General features: G+C 47.8%; 1 protein-coding gene across 1 annotated transcript in view; it reads right to left on the bottom strand.

The window, feature by feature from the left end:
* The window catches only part of RAI2 (retinoic acid induced 2), a 46,228-nt gene extending 28,177 nt beyond the window's left edge, over positions 1 to 18,051 (bottom strand). Inside the window, exon 1 of the mRNA XM_054185802.1 lies at positions 17,917 to 18,051. The gene's annotated coding sequence lies outside the window, so the exon portion shown is untranslated. The remainder of the gene's footprint in view (positions 1 to 17,916) is intronic.
* Between the last annotated feature and the right edge of the window lie 1,211 nt (positions 18,052 to 19,262).

The raw sequence follows: 19,262 nt of genomic DNA, 5'->3' as shown, positions 1-19,262 counted from the left end.
ACGGAACACAGGCAGAAGCATCCCAAGCGAGGAGCAGGGCTGCCCCAAGCCCCTCTGCAATGGGGCCGGGAGACAACCCTCCGGCAGGTTTGCTGGGGATGACGGAGCTGGAGGGAGGCAGCCTGGCTCCTGGCTCCGCAAGTGCCTGACGCGTACTTCAGTGGCACGGATCCAGACAAAACGCCTTGTCTCCAGCCATGTGTCCAACCCTCTTCCCATCTATGGGCACTTTCCCTCCCACACATCACTAAGTCATATATCCCCTGACTTCTGTTGAGATTTCGCGCTCCCCCGCTTACAGGACCTCCCACGAGCAGCTCATGGCAGTTATCTCCTTTGCAGCTCAACCTTTGCCCATCGCCTGGAAAACTTTCAGCATCACTCCCAACCTGCATGCCCCCACCATTCATCTCCTCCCTCCCTGGTCTTATTTCTCCCCTGTTCTGGAAACCGCATCCTCCCTATTTTTTTCCCGTAGTGACCAGTCTCCTCCCAGCTGCAGGATCCTCCTGTTTTTCCACAACCAACTCCTTAACACTATTCCCAGCTATCTGTAGCCTTGTGCCATTAGTTTTCTGACATCACTGAATACTTTCTTATCTGAAGCTGCTTTTATTTATATATACACATATATATAAAAGGCCATCTTCCACCACCATCTTAACTGCTGAACAAAAGTAAGCCATGTAAGGAGAAAAGGCCAAACACTGGGACCACCTTGGGGGATGCCCCACCCCATGGTTGCTGCCTCCTGGCAAATACTACCAAGAGGAGCACTTCACTCTGAAGTCTGCAGAGGCAAATCAAATAAATAGAAATTACGACTTTCAGCCAAAAAAATCCTTTCTGACAAGAGTTGCTCCTATTCATATGACTCATCTCATTAAGATCAGCGAGAACTGGAAAAAGCCGCAGGACGGAGTTTGCGTGTGTCTCCTGGCTGAGATGTTCAGCTGTATTTTTCCTCGTGAAAAGGAAAACGCGCCCTGTGCCACCAAAGCAATAAATGTAGTGGGATTACTGGTCAGCAACACGCCAGATACCACTTCCAGCTGTGCTATAGTTAGTAACTACTCATTGGCAGTAATTGTTACAAACAACTGCATTACCAGAGAGAGATTTTCATATTATGTATACACACATGTATGTATATAAAAATACCACTTTGTACAAATCCAAAGTATGTGAGGTTAAAGCTAATGGGCTAGCTTTGTCGAGCATCTCAAAAATCAAATTAACTGCAATCAAATTCATGGCACAACTCAGGGCTCATTTCATTACTATCAGAAAATTCAATCTCTGAAATCTTACAATATTAAGCTAAAGCAATGATCTTTCTGTTAAAGTTCTTTCTTTTTTCATTTTAAGGTGAGAAAAAGCTGGCGGGCCCCGGGAAGGTGGGGGTGGGGATTCCCGATGGATACCACTGAAAGCTTGGCAAACATTCAATCAATTACTCTTATATAAGGGAAAGAAAAAAAAAAAGGCGTCCTTTCAAACACATTCTAAAATGCATTTTGCAGTATAAATTCTACCTCTTGCATCTATTTCTACGTCATGCCTTTTCTTGCAAAGATTAACTGTATACAGACATGCACGTATATATGCATACACACATTTAAATTCAAAATACAAATCCATTAGGGAGCTACTTAAATCTGCTCATTGCTGCAATAACTAATCATCTCATCTCCGTGCCGTACTGTACGTGGGAGAGTCAGAAGTTCATCGCGTTAAATGCAGGCATTTTCCCCCTTCTTTAATGAAGCTGCCTGTTTGGTTTATTCTACAATAGGCGCTCTTTAACCTTACTGCAAAACCTAGATGTAGAATACTCACTGCAATTTCAGCCTCCTTTTCTAACCCTCCTCTCCAAGGTTCCCAGCCAGGTTTCTCTGCGGGAGTCAAGTGTGGTTTTAATAAGGCAGACGAGGCAGGGCTTCTCCACTGCTTTTGATAGAGGTGAGGTGGTCAGCTCTTTATTGACTTTCTGCAGCGCTGCAGCTACGGACCGTACAGACAATCTTGCTTTATGAGCATGCACCAGGCAGGAAATGGGCCTGGAAATTTCCAGCCGGCGGTGTTTGATGCACCGTTTGAAAAGCGGCACGATGTGCATATAAAGGAAATGAAGGAGAGCCTTTTGTTGTTGTTGTTGTTGTTGTTGTTGTTGTTGTTGTTGCTAACCCACGAGGCTGCAGTGGCTACACGTACCTAGGAATGCCTGCTCAGGAGCCATTTTAAGAATTAACATGTCTCAGCAAAAGGAAGAAAAACAACATTTGTGCATGTGAGGGAGCGCGCCGCGTATCAAAGATCCTTTTATAAACGCTCGGGAAAAATTCACATGGGAGGTAACTAGCCGCTAAACGATTTTACTGTCCCTTTCTTATGTAAGCAGCCACAGCACATATACACTGTATACAGTGCACAGCTGCACTGATATACACACGTCCTCACAAGGGGATGTGGAAAAAAGGAAGCAATCACAGCCTGGCATCATGTACTATTAAGGTTTTATTGATACCAGCACGGAACAACTGCATCACTAATTAATGGATGCTCACAAGCTACACACATCCTTCCAATCAAGCGGCAATAAAACCAGGTAGCCTTCTTTGCCCTCACACATATATTACTTCAGCTATTTACCCTCATCCCATTTTTTTTTTTTTTGGTCTTCTGCACACACTCCCCTCCCCTCGCTGCCCCACACCTACACCAGCAAGATATATTCGAGCTTTGCCGTAAGGCGCAGCAAGCCACTCCAAGCCAGGTTTGTAACAGCAGACAGGGTCCAAACTACCAGACGGGAGGTTTTGAACGCCCCCCTCCTCCCCGAGATGTCTCTAAATACAAAGACATGAAAAAAACTTTGCAAATCGGGCTCGGCATCTCTCACTGCCTCTTTTTACTCCCTGCCCAAGGGGGATAATACCCTCCCGCCCCGGGGAGCGCAGTGACGGTGAGCGGATCAAAGACAGTAGGAAGGTTCAGACACCTGGGTGACGGCAGCCCTACGAAAGCTAGAACAGACTTTTAGCTACTAGGAAAAAAAAGCCACACTGGCCTACCCATGCCGGGGGGGTTGCTGACTGCACTGTGGATGCGAACTCCGGCTCTCCCCGAGCTGCAGCAGCGTCAGCTGCAGAACTGCTCCAGCCAAGGGACCGGCTGAGGAAGCCAGGTCCCACCTCCTCCTGAAGCACCACACCTGAGCATCCAGAGCTGCACGGTGTTTATCACGATTTCACGTCCTTCTGCTAATTGCAAAGCTCTTGGGGACTCTGAAAATGAAGCTATACACACACACACACACACACACACAGGGGTTCAAAAATCTTACAGCTGTAGTGTTAGGATCAGAGCATATGCCCTTATGGTATGTAAGATTTAACTATACGCTTAAATTCTGATGATTTCAGTGGGACATAAGGATTTGCTTAACTTTCATTATGTGCTTAAGTGTCTTTTCTCAACAGATAGGCTTTCGTGCACAAGAACTCTAACGTATACTAGCCGTTTGTTTTCTAGTTACCTGGATAATATATCTTGCCTTCCCAAGTACAGCACTGGGCTACTTCCACTGCAGGGTGTTATTTGTTACACATAAAAGGAAGTGTAGGTAGAAATTGGGGCTGGATTTTTAGCTAGCCACCTGAAAAACATGGAGAATGATGGGCAGATGATGCTGCTGCACACTGCGATGTTATCGGAATGCTCCCAAATTTTTTGCCCGCTAGAGAAGCGTCAGTGGACAGCTGTAACACAGTCCTTACAGGAAGGTGAGGAAAGGACAATAACCCATAGCACAGAACCTTTTCATACTGTGTTCTGCATTTTATATTGAAAATGCAGCTACAGGGAACAGGCATCCTGTGAAATAACAGATGTTAGACTCTCACCGCACATGCACTGCTTTAATTCAGATGACCTTGCTGAATTAGGAAGCTAAATAGAAGACAAATGTCCACCTTCTCTCCTGAATGCCTGTCTTGAGCAGCACTGGTTTTGCTGGTGTTTGGCTGATCCGCGTGTCCTCCCACTTCCCCAGAACGTGTTCTTACAGCAGTTTGGCTTGTTTTTCCAAATCAGATGCTGCTTACTTCATGAATATCATGAATTTCCTTCGCTGATAGGAATTAGCAACTGCTTCACTTTAACCCTCTGACTTGGCAGAAGCTGGAGACTGGCCTGGACCTGCTGCCAGTTTGCTCTCTGGGTCTGCTCCCAGTAGGCAATAGATGCTCAGGGCTTCTGGAGAGTCATATGCCATACATCGATTTCATCACAATTATACGCAAGTTTCACTGCTTAAAGCACAACTTAAACAGTCAAACGACTAATGGTTTCTTTAATTCTTTGGGTCTTTTTTCCGCACGTGTTTAAAACACTCTAGGAGAAGAAACAGACTGGCATTGTCTTTCGGTCTTCTGCTGGTGGCAAAGCAGATTATTCCTATCATGTTCTGCAAGGGTGCTGTCAAATGCTGTTCCAGGCTATGGGCCAAAACCTACCCCCAGTCCATGTGCTCAGTTCCCACTGGCATCAATGATATCTCCACCACGGACTGACAGTAGTAAATGGGCAGAGATGTGCTGGCTGCTCAAATAGCACGATCTATGTGCTGAATAATTCATTTTAAACTGTTGCACAGATGTCAAAATGTTATTGCTGATTTCTAGCCAGCAGAACGGGCGCTTCTTCTCCCGATACGAGTGTGTCACTGCCTGTAACGCCAGAGAAGATCAGGGGGATGTCTCAGCAAGACAGCAAAGCCCATACATGGCATGCCTGCGAACGTACAATTAAGATGCTCGTTACAGGTCACCTTTCACTCTCCGTATTAGGATTCTGCTGTGGACGCACTCACCCACTGCCTCCAAAAAACTTCATAAAAGCAGGTTAAAACATGCCGCAGCTACATAGGCTTGAGCGTGTGGTCTCCAACAATCACTTCAGCCCTTTGGATTTTCTGTAAAGTCCCACAGAAAACCTCTAAGTACAAACAACTTAAGAGTCACAGCCACGTTTGGATAACAAAATAAAACCCAACAAACAAAAAAATGATAATTCTCTGTAAATGAGAGTAAGTAGATCTGTTCTACTGAGATTGTCAGCCTGGCCATGGCAAGAGCCCTACGGCAGACATCAAAGATCTCCCTCCCCTCCAAAAGAAAGGAAGAGAAAAGGAGTTTTCCTGTGTTTGCCCTTTCACTAAACCTGGAGCAGCCAATCTTTTCACCTGGGCTTAGCACCGAGGTCACCCAGGAGCTGGGCTACGCAGCCAGCCAGCCAGGTGGACCCCAGCTGCTGATGGCCAGCAGCCACCTCCAGGAGCGAGGTGGGACTCCCACCTGCACGAGGGCTTGGGTGGTGGCATCACCGGGGGTGGCCGAGCGTGACAGGAGTGACGGGAGAAAAATGGGAAAGACGCAAGAAAGCCAGAGGTTTTGAGTTGAGATCAGAGCCTGGGGATCTCCAATACAAACCAAACGAGCGGATGCAGCCCTGTGACAGCCCGGGCACATCTCCGCTAGGGATGTGTCAGCTAAAAAGTGAGATTTTCCCTAATCGTAGATGGGCTTTTTCATGTCAGCTGGTCTGTGTGGAAGCAGACCTAGGCTTAATGAGGTCTAATTTGTTTTAAATCCATAGGTTTCTTTTTAATAATTAACAGTCCCCATCGCTCAACAAAGCCATTCCTTACCCCTGACTACTTGCTATTAGGAATGAATTTACTGTGAAATACTGCTAAAAGGTGGAAAGCAAGTGACATAATTCAAGTTTTAATTAAAATATATATATATCACACAAAGCAAGAGCTGTAGGAGGAATCATAACCGAATAAGCAAAAAAACCCACCCCGCTCCAACCCAATTCCTGCTCTCCCCAATTACCCACTTTATTCTTTTTATGCTATTTGAATTCTTGTAATTGGTTTCTCTTACTGGATGCCCTGTGCCCAGATCGCATGTAAGGTTCTCTGCGATTCCAGGAACCAGAGAACGTGTCGGCATCATTACCGTGAACATTACACACGCTCACACGCGAGGGTCCAGGAACTACAATTAACACATTAAGAAATAATAACTGCCAAGGGAGCAACGAAGGATAAACAGCATGGAGCTGATGTAGTAAGAATTCTGCTTGGAAAAGGGGCTGTCTCTTGGGTAACGGGTAAGGGAGAGAAATCGAAGCGCCGTGCAACGCTGCCCATTTAGCGGAGCAATCCCCAAAACCGGTTGAACAACTGTTTATACATTAATTTCTTGAAATTTAATTTCACTAAAAGTATTGCTGGCTTTAAACTGGATTTCAAAGGAATCTGAAGGCTTGTATTTACAGAGAAATAATACTCGTGTCCTGTTTGAAAGTTTAAACTTGATATGGTTTTTGCTATTTGAGAAATTACCTTCAAGTGCTGTGGGTTTGTTGTTTTCTTGTTCTTTTTTTTTTTTTAAGAGAAGCCAGAAATATTTATTTATTTTTTATATATATATATTTTGTATATAAAAAAAAATTAAAAAACTAAAAAAAAAATAAATTATTCCTGCTTGTTGTTAACCATGTTGATGATTGCCTTTTTCTGTTTTCCTTTTTTTTTCTTTAAATGAAGTTGAAAGAAGTAAATGATTTTCAAAATTTTTCCATGGATTTTTAATGAAAAAAATTGTTTAGATTACAGAGCCTTTTATTAAAGCTTCCAGTCTGAAAATATTTTGTGTGAATAGTCCTGCAGAAGCTGCCTAACAAAAGCCTGCAAGAGCATGCTCGCCCTTTGGATATATATTTTCACCACTGTAACGATCAGAAATGACAGACCACGCTGGTCCTTTTGGACACCAGTCTTGATTTTTGCTATTGCTTTCAGCTGGACCAGCCCAAGGCCTTAATACTTTATTTTTCACTGAGATTAGAAGGTGAAGGAACACTGATGGCACAGGCGACGCTTATGAAACGCATCTCTCCCACCTTGGGGCTGCTCAGCCACAGAAAAGCCAACAAAAATATTGCCATTATAACCTATTTCTGACATCCACTCATTTCCCAGTGGGGGAAAGAGGAGGCAGAAGAGGCGCAGACAGGAGGGTAGGATGAGGAGCCCTGCTCAGACCCACCTCTTGGGGAGGGAACGGCCAGCCCCTCTCAAGCCAGGGCAATGCCTGTCACCCATGTGGGGACTTGGGCGCAGGGTTTCTGTCATCCCCCACGCTGCCCCCACGCATCGCTCATCAGTCAACTCAGACATTTCGGCAAATCACACAGCACCCTGTAAAAACATAATTGTTTTTATTTTCCAATTTTCCATGTTTTGTGTAGAGTGCTGCTGTGTTCAAGCGAAGTGAATAAAAGCATAAACAGTAAGCACCATCTGGAGAACATTCTTCCAGCACGCTGAGAAATAGCAGCCGCCTGTGCGCTACCTGCTATAAATAAATGTCATTAAAAAATGTCCAAAAAAATTGTTTGCTCCTATTCGATGGAACTGCAGCCAGACAGAATTTTCCTTAACCCTGTCTTTGGGTACTTGCCATCTTCACAACAGAAAAATAAAGACGTGGATGTTTGTTTCTCATTCCTGTAGGTTAATATGGGTATCACTAACAGAGTATCAACCCTACATGTTATTCTAATAACAGCAACAGAGGTTGCAACTTAAGAGTAACACATGAACAAGACATTCAAAATCCAAATGCTTTTTAAACTGTATCAGGTTCACAATATGGTGCTATCCCTCAGCCTGCTAGCAAGCGAAAGGGTAAAATTATTCTTGCTTTAAACTGACAGTGTATCAGTTTGGAAGGGAGAAAAAAAGAAAAGGTCGATAATTTCTTTTCAGTCTAGCACAAAGCCGCTCCGATCTCCCCCTCCGCTGACAAAATACAGACCAAGTTGGCTGTGGGGTTGGGAGGAGGCTCTGTGAAGGGTCGGCGTTTGCTGTGTTTGTTTAATCACTGCAATTAGAGCTATGCAAATAATGGAATTGTTTGCTATGGTGGCCAGGCTGGGGAAAAAAAAAAATAAAAAGAAGAAAAAAAAGAAATGTTTGGGTTGAGCAATTTAAGAACTATTTTTTTTTATTATTATTTGGTACTACAGAAAAAAAAATAAAACTGTTTGTTCCACTTAGAGAGCAGCAAAGCCTTGAACGAATCCATTCAGTTTGAAATGAAAAATACATTTTCACATTGGAACAAAGCGTTTGAGCATTTGACATTTTTCCCTTCTCTTTTTGTCAGACAAGCATGTTCAGCGCCCAGAAAGGGATGTTTCGGAGACCTTACTGCTTGTTGGGGAAGGAGGAAAGGATTTGACCATCCCTTGCCCTAAACTCAGGCACATCTCGGGTCTTCAGGCAGGGGCACCGCAGCTTTCTCCCCCGCCAGCCCTCGGCTTCCCCACCACGGTGCTCCGCTCCAGGCACCCCCAGCTTGGGCAACCCAAGAGGGATTTTTTTCATAGACTCAATCATAGAATGGTTCGGGTTGGAAGGAACCTTGAAGACCACCTAGTTCCAACCCCCCTGCCATGGGCAGGGACACCTCCCACTAGACCAGGCTGCTCAAAGCCCCATCCACTTCCAGGGATGGGGCATCCACAACCTCCCTGGGCAACCTGTTCCAGTGTCTCATTCACCACCTTCCCGCTCTCCCCTGGGGCGCAGGGCTGCCACGCTGCCTGCCAAAACGTGTCGGGTAGGCACGGCTACGGCAACATCTAAGTAACCTCACTGATACCGGGCCGAAGCTGCGCCCCCCTCACACCCACGCCACTTTGAACCGGCAGCGAATGAGGTTGGTATCTGGCCCCTGGTTTGGGGAAGAGGCAGTTCTGATCTCAGGGAAGTCAGTGAAAAAAGTTAAAAAGCCACCAAGAACAAAAGGACTAAATCTATAGCACTTAGGCTGCAGAAGAAAAGGGCTGGGGAAGCCTCAGGGGAAATGTGACCCCGGTACCCCGGGCACCACAAGATGCACGTTCCTCAAGAGAGAGGGTTCAGTGCTTCAGGGAACACTTTATCCGGATTTCAGGTGGGAAGGAGGTGCACCCACCCCTCAAGGAGGAGGCTGAAACTGCCCACGGACCTGGGAAACTGGGTACCCCCACCCCGAGCACCCAGGACTGGACGAAGCGACCGCCTTGACTCTTCCACAACCATAACAATTTACAATTGTCTATTAAAAAAACAAAGACATAAAGCCAGAACGGTCCCTGGCACGGTGTGGCTCTTCCCAGGTCCTCATGAGGTCAGAATGTGCTTCATGGTACAGCAGGGGGCCAAGGTAGCCCGAGGCTGATGCAGGAGACAACCCAAATCCTCACTGATGGACCACAGCTACCAGCAGGAAGAAGGATTTGAAGACATTTCGGAGGGTTTTCCTTTTCTTTTTTTTTCTAAAAAAAACCCCCAACTTTGGATTATTAACTGTCATGAGGCAACAGGAGCAAATCTGTCTTGTGAAACAGCATCCCCAAAACAGGCTCTGGGTCCTTCGAAGGAGAGAGCAGCGGCATGGGGCGCATTGCCAGCCTAGCTCCTCATCACCATTTCAGGGTAAGAGTGGAAATGATGGACATGAATCAGACTCGGTCCCTCCCTCGAGCTATACTGCTTTCTCCAAAGCCCAAAGTTGTTGTGTACTAAATGGTTCCTCTAAAGCCTTGCTTTCAGCTGGGACTGGCCACCGCTCCCACTGGAAGCAAAGGCATCATTCCCACTGTATTTTATTTTGTGTTCTCAGAAGGACTCGGTGTGCCAGGAACCATATGAATAGGGATGAGGGCACACTCCATTCCCTGATGAAATCATCATCTCAAACCCAGCAAGGGCAGGAAATGATAACGTGGTTATGGTTCCCATTAGCCGTATTTTCCTAATATAAATATTTTAGCTACTTTTATTTATGGAGTCCACTCACTCTAGTTAAATGAGAAACTTTGCAAAGGGATACTTAAGCTGTCTGGAAATTAAGACATTGGACTACTGATTTTGTTAGGATGATGATTTGCCTAGATGAATAAGGTTTTCCCGGACCAGGTATACAGGGAAGGCAGGTGGTGTAAACGTGTCTGTCTGTCTGTCTAGGCGTGTGTGTGTCTGTGCGTATGGGGGAGGAGGGTTGTTCTTTGTTTTGTTTTTGCCTTTGGTCAAATTCAAACAATGTGCAATAACAAGAAGTAAATGTCATTTTCCTCCCATCCATCTTAATTTGGCATCCATTTTAAAGCTTACCTTTGACCTTTTAAAATGTTAATACACTTAAGCAGATATAAAAAACACAAAGCTCCTGGAAAAATTAATCACAGCCATATCACGATGCTAGTCTAAAAATGTAGCATCAGTTGTTTTCCTCTTTCATTTTAAGAAACGTTTGTCCAATGCAGCAGCAGTAACTATGCTACAATTAGCTATTATTTCCTTTTCAAACAAATATCCACGTTAAATGCTATAGCAAATCCCTATGAGCATTAGCAGCACAACCTACTATGATTTTTTTTTGTTGGGTACCTGCCCGGAACCACAGAAAAGGTCCCGAAACAGACCTTGAGAAGTCTCCTAATCCATCCCTCTGCCCCAGGCAGGGCCAACTGCATCTAAACCATTCCTGACAGGAAACCTTTTTTAGTCTTCCTTAAAGTAGCAGACTTAAATAAAATGGGAAAAAATTGCGCTAATCAAAATACACAATACAAATATGAAAATAATTCATATATATGTGCGCTATGTATGCAAATATGAAAATACAAAGAGACAACGCTGACGTAAATGATAACTCTCCCACCTCTGACCACTTCATACCCTTTAACCAAAGGGTTCAAAACAGGAAACTCTTAATAAAAACACCTCCTTCCTTTTTAAAAATAAAAGGCTGCTAGCTTGAGAGCCTCAGCTCCTTGGAAATGCAGTGGCACCTTTTTTCTAGAAAAGCGATTTCCAAAGCACCAGGTCCCAAAATATTTGGGCCTTTACACTTCAAAGCGAAGAGCTTTTCAATTCCACTAGAAAGTAAGTAAGAAGTGAGAGTGTTGACCAGCCTCTCCAGTAACCAAAGCAAACCTAAGATGTCTGGAGCCTGTTCGTGATCAACAGCATCCATCTCTTCTTTTGACTTAACCGTTTCAGGTGGGAGGCTGGACTAGGTCCCTCCGGGACCGTCATTGCACGGCTCTACGCTTACACGCTGTGAACATGGGGATCCACGTTCTTTCTGCTGCTTTCAGCTTCTTCTCTGTAGCATCTGATGGCATCCAGAGCTAGCCCCATCAATTTAATAACCCCCTTTAGAAAACAGAAAGCTATGGTGACAGCCAGAACGTATCCTAAAAGACAAGTGAGGGTTTCATGGCTAAACATGTACGGGGAGGACCTATGGCTGCTACCTGAGCATCCAAACAAAACAAGCAAACAAACACAATCACCCAAGAACCTAAAAAAGGACCCAAAGCAAAGGCAGACACATTCCTTCAGTGAGTCAGGAAATACGCAACTGCTTTCTTCCACGTACCAGCATTACTTTGCTTCTAGCACAACTGGAGCATGGCTGAGCAGTCTTCCGCAAACTGAACACCTGCTTAGATACAACGGTGGGGGATGATGCGAGATACCGAGCCTGGCACCACCAGCCCCACGAGAGAACACCACTCTTGCACGTACCCTGCATGCACAACACAGAAGAGCCGTAATGCAGAGCCCAGTTTCTTTCATCACGGAAGCCTTGTGAATCCACCCTAACCATACACAGGTCCTCCTGTGGTGGAACGGCGAGAAGTTACTCCATCTACGCCCTAGAGACCAGAGATGAATTAACAGCATGCCATGGCTACAACAGCAAGGCTCTTCTGTGCGTTCCTTCTTCTAGGATACGCTTGTGTGCATCTGCCTATGTGTATATTTATTTATATCTACACACTACATGCTCTCTCCAGTAGAGAGTACACTGTGCCAAAGGGACTCTTTGCTGTCACATCAGGAGACGTCCAGGGCTGCAGCCCCATGCTTCCATTGATCTTCTGGGTGGAGCCCCCTGATCCAACTGCTTTGCCGTGGGGCTTGGGGAAAACTCTCCCCCAGGGCCAGGCATCCCACAGCCTGGAGAGCAAGGCTCAGCCAGGCGAGGCCGGACTCGGCACAGGGCAGCAGTCCTCTCCCCCCACCTTTCTGTGGGGCAGAGAGGCCTCTGGCCGAGAGCTGCCTCCTGATCCCCAGCCCCGTCACCAAGGCCGGAGACGAGGGCGGCTATTATTCTGAGGGTGATGCCTGACTGCTCGGTTAGGAAAATCCTGATTAAAAACCAAAGCACTGCCCTTCCTGTTTGCTTTGCAGTGGCCTTGTGTGCATCCAGCTCTATGGCAAGCGATCCATCACCAACAACCAGAAAGATGCATATCATACACACACAAAAATAATTCACGTTTCACTTCGTTTTCCACATCTTCCATTCTCAGTGCCCTTCTGCATCATCTACTTCAATGCTCTTCAACATCTTTTCTTTAACCAAAGGACCACCCAATTCTTTTTTTAAGCCAAGGACCATTTTGTGCAGTACTGTCACTTAAACTTCCAAAGACGACCACATTTTTGAAAAAATAAACAAAATGAATACGTTTCGCTTTGCCATTCCTGACCCTGTATTTGCACGCAACAGAACCCACATGTGCCACTGTCATACTGCTTGTGACTGTGTTACTCACCATCTTCTGATATTCATGGACTATTAGTTAAATAACACTCCTCTAGCTAATTAGTTGATTCACTGAGCACAGATGAATAACGGATGAGCTACAAAAAGTTGCTATTGTCTGAGTCAGTCACCCAGTAACTAACTTGGCCCTTCAACCAGGGAGAAGTTTTCTTGTCTGAAAGGTGACAAGTAGCTCTGTAATGACTTCTATTATTTTCTCAATAAACCCAGAGAAAATAGGACATCGCAGCTAGAAAAACACAGAAAGAGAAATTAGCTGCTACTGTCATTAAGGATTCAGAGGCTGAAAAAGAACAGTTGGTGCAATGCAGCTGGAGAGGCTTTTTGGACTAAAGTGATTATTCTCTGGCCATTAACGAATTATTTTTTGCTGGAATGCAAGACCTGCACTCCTCCAAATAACCTGGCTTTGCCACAAGGAGCATGCTGTTGACAAAGCTGTTGTCCTCTTGGTCCTCCTGATGGCCACCGCACTTCTCCCACCTCTTTGTTGCCATGCCACAACAGAAGCAGAGAAATAATTAAAAGGCTGAAGCACATCTAGATGCTGGAGGAGAGATTGCTTTTCTAAACTAGCCTGACCAACTCAATTTGGAGCTAGAGGCTAGGATGCTCACAGGGGCATTTGCCCTCTGCGTCCCCACCGAAGCTCAGCGAGGTGTCACAGTGAACTCCCTTTGCCTCTCTTGCCCACCAGAGCTCACACCCAATCACTGGCTCAACATTAAGAAGATAAGACATTTATGGACGTGGTCAGTCCTGGGGCTTGTTCTGAGATCTTTGTGCCTGTCACGGGGGAGACAGACGGGAAACCCAAACCCAAGCCCAGCTTGCTCTTCAAGGATTCATCAGCAGTCACCTCCCTTCTGCTACAGTGGCTGCTCTCGAGCCACTTTAATGGTAGTACAAGCTGAAGAACACTTTTTTTCTGAGGGGGTGAAAAGGACAGGAGACCTGTCCCAGGCTCTTTGATTAATTCTTGAGAACATTCAGCCCCACATCTGATGCCGTGAAGAAGCATTCCCAAACAACTACATACCCTATTAACTTGCAAAAATAAAAGGGTACTGGAAACGGGTCCAGCTCAGAGGGGTCCAGTCACTTGTACCCAAAGCCAGCGCTTGAATATGGAGGGGCAGCTGCCACAGGGGTCCCCCAGGACCCACAGCCACCCATGGGACTGGCAAAATCACACAGGCGCCACCCTGTAAACTCACCCCCCCACGTTACAGCGCTGTGCTGCATGTTAAAAAATAGCGTGGATAGACCTGTTTGGGGGCGGGGAAAAAAAAAAGGAAAGCCAGAACTAACAAGCAACATTAAATCACCCGGCAGAGCAGCTCCTCCACAGAGTGGCTTATTTACGGAGCTGCTCGGTGCCCTGGGAAGGATAGGCAAGATTGTAAAGCCAGGACTGGAAATTCCCGAGGAGGACTGAGACAGGTTAATAATGATCCGCCACAGCCTAGGACCTCCCCTACAGCCACTGCCTTGTTGAAATCTAGAGTCTGCTGGGAGAATTCAGGCCTAGGGCTTTGAACAAAAAATAAGGAAAACTTTTTCTTCCTGAAGACGGTCCATGAAACCCAAGCGATGCTGAGAAGTGTTTTACTGCATTGCTACTCCGTAGATGCCGATTCTGGAGGCGTGACCCAGTGCAGCCTGATCTCAAAACAAAGCCATTCGTGGCTATAGCACCACAGATTGCCAACTAACTCCTTCCGCTCCAAATAAAATAATAATAAAAAAAAAAAGCGAGTACCCCCATAAATCATTCATCCGTCCCAGTTTCACAACGAGAATATTTGTCAGCTCCCATTTTGCTTCCCTTTCTCCGGCTGCCTGTTCCACAAAGCCACCATTTCAGCTGCCTGTGCATACAGACCGGCGGGCACGCTGCGCCGCAACAGCTCCTGTATCCCTATCCTCGTGCCTGCGGAGAGGATGGACTCCCCTCTCCCACAAACCCTCGACTGCACTGCCAAAGACTTTTCAGGGGATTTTTTTTTTTTTATATATATATATATATATTTATCAGTAGCTCTGGGGCACCCATCTGATGTATTCAGCTCCCGTAACAATCACGTGATTTATGTAGAAGTAATTGGGGTTAAACTATCTGCCACATCAAACTCTTCACATTTGGCCCCATCTCTAGGACCTAGAAACATCTGAAATAAATAAAGCCATGTGTCATTTAACAGGGTCTGGGCTTAATTAGGATCATTCTGGATTTTATGGGAGAAACCTTGTACTGCCAGCTTTATGTGGCTAGTCCATCACTTGCAAGGTTATCTGCTTTTTTTTTTCCTGTTTAGTACCTACATCAAAATATTTCTATTTCCACACAGCTTTTCTTTTTTTTTTTTTTTTTTTTAATCCTCCAACCAGCCGGATGACAACCACTCCTTATCTTTGGCTGTCTTCCATGCTAAAATAAGAAAGCCGTTGTTAACGCCGAGGGAGCTGCACCCTTCCACCTCCGTTCCCTCCCGACGTGCACACAGCTGGCTGCGCAGGAATGCCCGAGGTGCCATTTTCTGGCCATTTTTCTGTGATGGTGTTGCAATTTACCCTCTGGCTACGATTTGTATTTCTAAATCACAGCAGGCCTCTCTCTCTCTCTCGTGCCAGGGATTTTTACAAACCTCAAGTGACAGACGGTCTCTGTCCTGAAGAGCTGGTGACACTCAGCCCATCTTCGCTGCCACCGCTTCCCTGCCTTGACGTGGGCTGGCCGACACGAGGGCCGCCACGCAGCCAAGCACCGCTCGGGCGATGCCGGGCGATTTGATGAGCAGCGGAGAACGACTGGATTAGAAGAGGGATAAGGATTAGAGATGGATGAATCGTCGCGAGGCTGCTACGTCTGTATTACTGGCTCCAGCAAGCAGCGTTTGAATGTCCGACCGTATCCCCCTCGGAGCATCGAGGCACCACCTAGCGCGGGGTTCAGAGTGCTGTGCGCAGGGCGGTTGGGGAAGGCGAAGGGTCTGCACCAACAGCTCGGTACAGGCAAGCCCTCGCTGGGTCACGGGCAAAGAAGAGGAGGAGAACAGAGGCAGGGAAACGATTTGCCCAAAGCTACACTGGCAATTTGTGGCAGAGGCCGAAACGGCAGCCAGATTTTCTAAAAAAAATTAAATAAATAAATAAATAAAAAATTAAAAAAATAAAAATGAGTTCCTCACGCAGAGAGATGAGCCAGCCGCCTTTGTTACATGCAAAGGCATTTTTCCCTGTAATTCGCACCGCTGCAGGCGGCGCGCAGCCAACGCCAGCTTCCCGAAGTTGTGGCGTGTTCGGGGCGACCTGCTCACGGCACGCGTCACGACTGGCCCCGTCCTCCAGCCCGCGCTTGCAACCCAGCCCACGCGCCTTGCAAAACCTTATCACTTGATTATTTTTTTTCGCTAGGAAGCGATCAGGACCCTGCAAAACCCATCAGGGGGGTGATTCCCAGTCTGACCTGGATAGCTCTGGCTGCTGGAGCGCCTCCAGAATTTAATGTATACTCGGAAACTCGGCATCACTCTCCGGTTAATTTGAGCAGTCGTCCCCTCTTCAAATTTGGCTTCAATCATCTCTCAAGGTGAAAGGGATTTCAACATCTCCGTGAGGGTCCCACTGGAGCTTCTCACAGAAATGGTCCGAAATTCATCAGGGACACCAAGGACAAAATATTGAGGGTGCATTAATTGAACAGGCTGCTCCAGCAAAGCTGCGCAGGAAAACGCACAGGCTACCAGCAGCCTCCTGGGCTAGTTACTGTAGTTACGTCTGATTAACCAGGGCCACTCACAGAGTCACCAGAAGGAAGGAAAGGCTTTTCCAAATTTACATATTAAAAAAAAAAAAAAGGAAGCGTACTGATTTTCTGCCCTATACGAGCCTTATACCTGAAGCACCCCAATCAGTAGCATATTTGTGAGGAAATCTTTACTTTAAACGCTAAGCCAATTTGCTTAGTGATAAAAGACATGAAAGGTTACTTGGAAAAAATGAGAATATTTCCTCATCGAGTTCAAACAGAAAATACCTGAAGAATTCACGGGCGACCAGATACTCTTTCCTCTTTAACAACACATCCCCGTTAGAAAATATACATATTTTGGATTCTGCATTTTAAGCGCTATTCTGAGGGAGAACGGCAGGCGAGAAAACTAACATCAACAGCGGCGACTAAACCAAAGCCGAATCCATTCTTAAAAAACAAAAAAAAAAAAAGAAAAAGGGAAAAAAAACCCCAAACCCTGAGACAAGGCGAACGAGTGCCCCGCAACTCCGGCAGCGGGTTCTGGCGCATCCCCCCGCCGCATCCCCCTCCCCCGAGGGATGCAGAACTTCTGGAGCCCGACACTTCGCCCGGGCGCCCACCGCCACCGGCGACCGGGGCGCAGCCGGGGACCCGCGCCCCGCCACAGCCCCAGCCAGAAAAAGCCACGGAGGGCTGGTGGGGGTGGAGCGGGATGGGGGGTGGCAGGTGACAGCAGGTGACAGCTCACCCCTCCTGGCAGCCCCGGCCGAGGGAGGAATTTCTGCCCCAACTCGGGAAGGGTAAATTCCCCTCGCTACGAGAGGGACCCCCAAATCCTCCCATTAACCGCCCATCTTGAAACCCACCCGACGTTTTCAACCTCCTTCTTCCACAGCCGCGCACCCGAGGGTCGTGACCCGGCCGTGTTTTGTTTTTCCCGTGGGGCAGCACCCACGACGCGGGGTGGAGGCGGGGGGGTGAAAGGGGAGGGGGGCGGGGGGGGCAGGCGATGCTTCGCCGCGGCACGCACCCACGGGCGTGATTTTGGAGAAGTTGCGCAGGCAGGAGGAGGAAGAGGAGGAGGAGGAGGAGGAAAGGGAGAAGGGGTGTGTGTGTGTGTGTGTGTGTGTGCGTGTGCGCGCGTCTCTCCCCGCCTCGGTCCTCCGCCGCCGCAGCCCCACCGCCGGGACAACCCCGCACAAAAGCCGCCGCCGCCGCCGGGGTCTCGCTGCGCCCGCTCGGCGCCACCAGAAACAATAGTCACGGGCCCAAGCGGGGACGGCGGAACCGCCGCCGCCCTCCCCACGCTACGGCAGAGCCCGGTCGCGGGTGGGAAGGCGAGCGGCGGGGAAAGAGGAGGAAGGAGGTGGCGGTGGTGGGGGGTGGTGGAGAAGAAATCCCGCAAAACGCCACCGCCCCGGCCAACCTGTCACCGCCCGGCGCGGCACCTACCTCCGCCGGAGGGTGCGGCGGCCCCTAGCCGGGCTCCATGGAGAAGAAGGGAGGGGGATAACGGAGCGGGGGAGGGCGGGCCGCAGTCAGCCGCCGCCGCCACCGCCTGCCTCTGTCAACCCCGGCCGCCGCCGGGGACGCGCCGCCCTGCCCGGTACCGCGTCCCGCTCCCTCCCCGCGCCGGGCGGGGCGGTGGGCGGGGCTTAGCATCAATAAGCCACGCCCACCGCGTGGTGGCTCCGCCCCCTCGCCGGCGCGTCCTCCCTCCTCCCCCCCCCCCCCCCCCGCGCCCCACGGGGCGCGGGGGGGGGGGGGAGGAGGGAGGACGCGCCGGCGAGGGATGCGTGGGGTCGGACCCACGGAGGGTCCCAGGTAGCCGCCCACAGCCCGGGAGGATGCTGCAGCATCTCCCTCCCTCCTTGCTCTGGAAGTTTTGACCTCGTCTCCCCCTCCTTTCAAATCGAAAAATTCCGATTTCCCATTATTTTTTCTTATCCCCCCCGCCCTCTTTCCCCTCTTTTTTTTTTTTTTTTTTTTTTGGATTTTCATTATTTTTTCCCCTCTCTCTCTTTTCCACCCTTAATCTCCCTTGCTCCCCTTTTTTTTTTTTTTTTTCTTTCCCCCTTTTTTCACCTTGACCGCAGGCTCCTCCGGGGGCTTTTAAAAGAGTTTTGCCGGGGGGGGGGGGGGGATGGCCGGGGGGGGTGTTTCAAATCAGTGCCGCCAGCAGCTTAATTGGAAGGTGCGGTGCGTGAAAACTAAATCCGTGGCTGGTATTACATAATGTGCCCTCGAACGTACAGAGGGGATGATTGTAATTCCATCTGGATTTCTGTTGATATTAGCAAACCGCTCGAGATTTCCTCTTGCGGTTTAATGGGCGTTTCGAAACCTTTGACTGGGGCTGGATCAAACAGATTATGATTTAAGAAAGGGTAAGGCATGCACACTCATGACATCGTAGGAATTAGTGAAATAAAAAAAAAAAAAAATACTTAGTAGGTCATCTGCCTAATCCATCTTCCGAAAGAGAGTAGGAATGTCCCCCATAGGATAATTTATGGGCATTTGTCTACTTCTCTTTCAAACGCTCCAAATATGTGGCTTCCTCATTGCCCATAGGAATTTAGGTCAAGCTGCCTGAGAGCGAATTTTGTAGCATCTCGGGATTTAACATCCACTACTGTTATTCCAAGGGTTTTTTTCCCAAACTGTGCAGTTGCAGTTGGCCATTTCTTTCTTGCTCATCAGGATGGAAAGATTTCGGCCATCATTTTCCCCAAGTCAAGAGCCCAAGGAAATGTCAGCTCCGTGCTGAGTGTGGCCAAAAGAGTGAGTCAAATGTC

Source organism: Rissa tridactyla, chromosome 1, assembly GCF_028500815.1.
Source record: "Rissa tridactyla isolate bRisTri1 chromosome 1, bRisTri1.patW.cur.20221130, whole genome shotgun sequence".
Classification (NCBI taxonomy): domain Eukaryota; kingdom Metazoa; phylum Chordata; class Aves; order Charadriiformes; family Laridae; genus Rissa; species Rissa tridactyla.
Note: the sequence above shows the minus strand (reverse complement) of the source record. Positions and strands in the feature narration are given on the sequence as shown.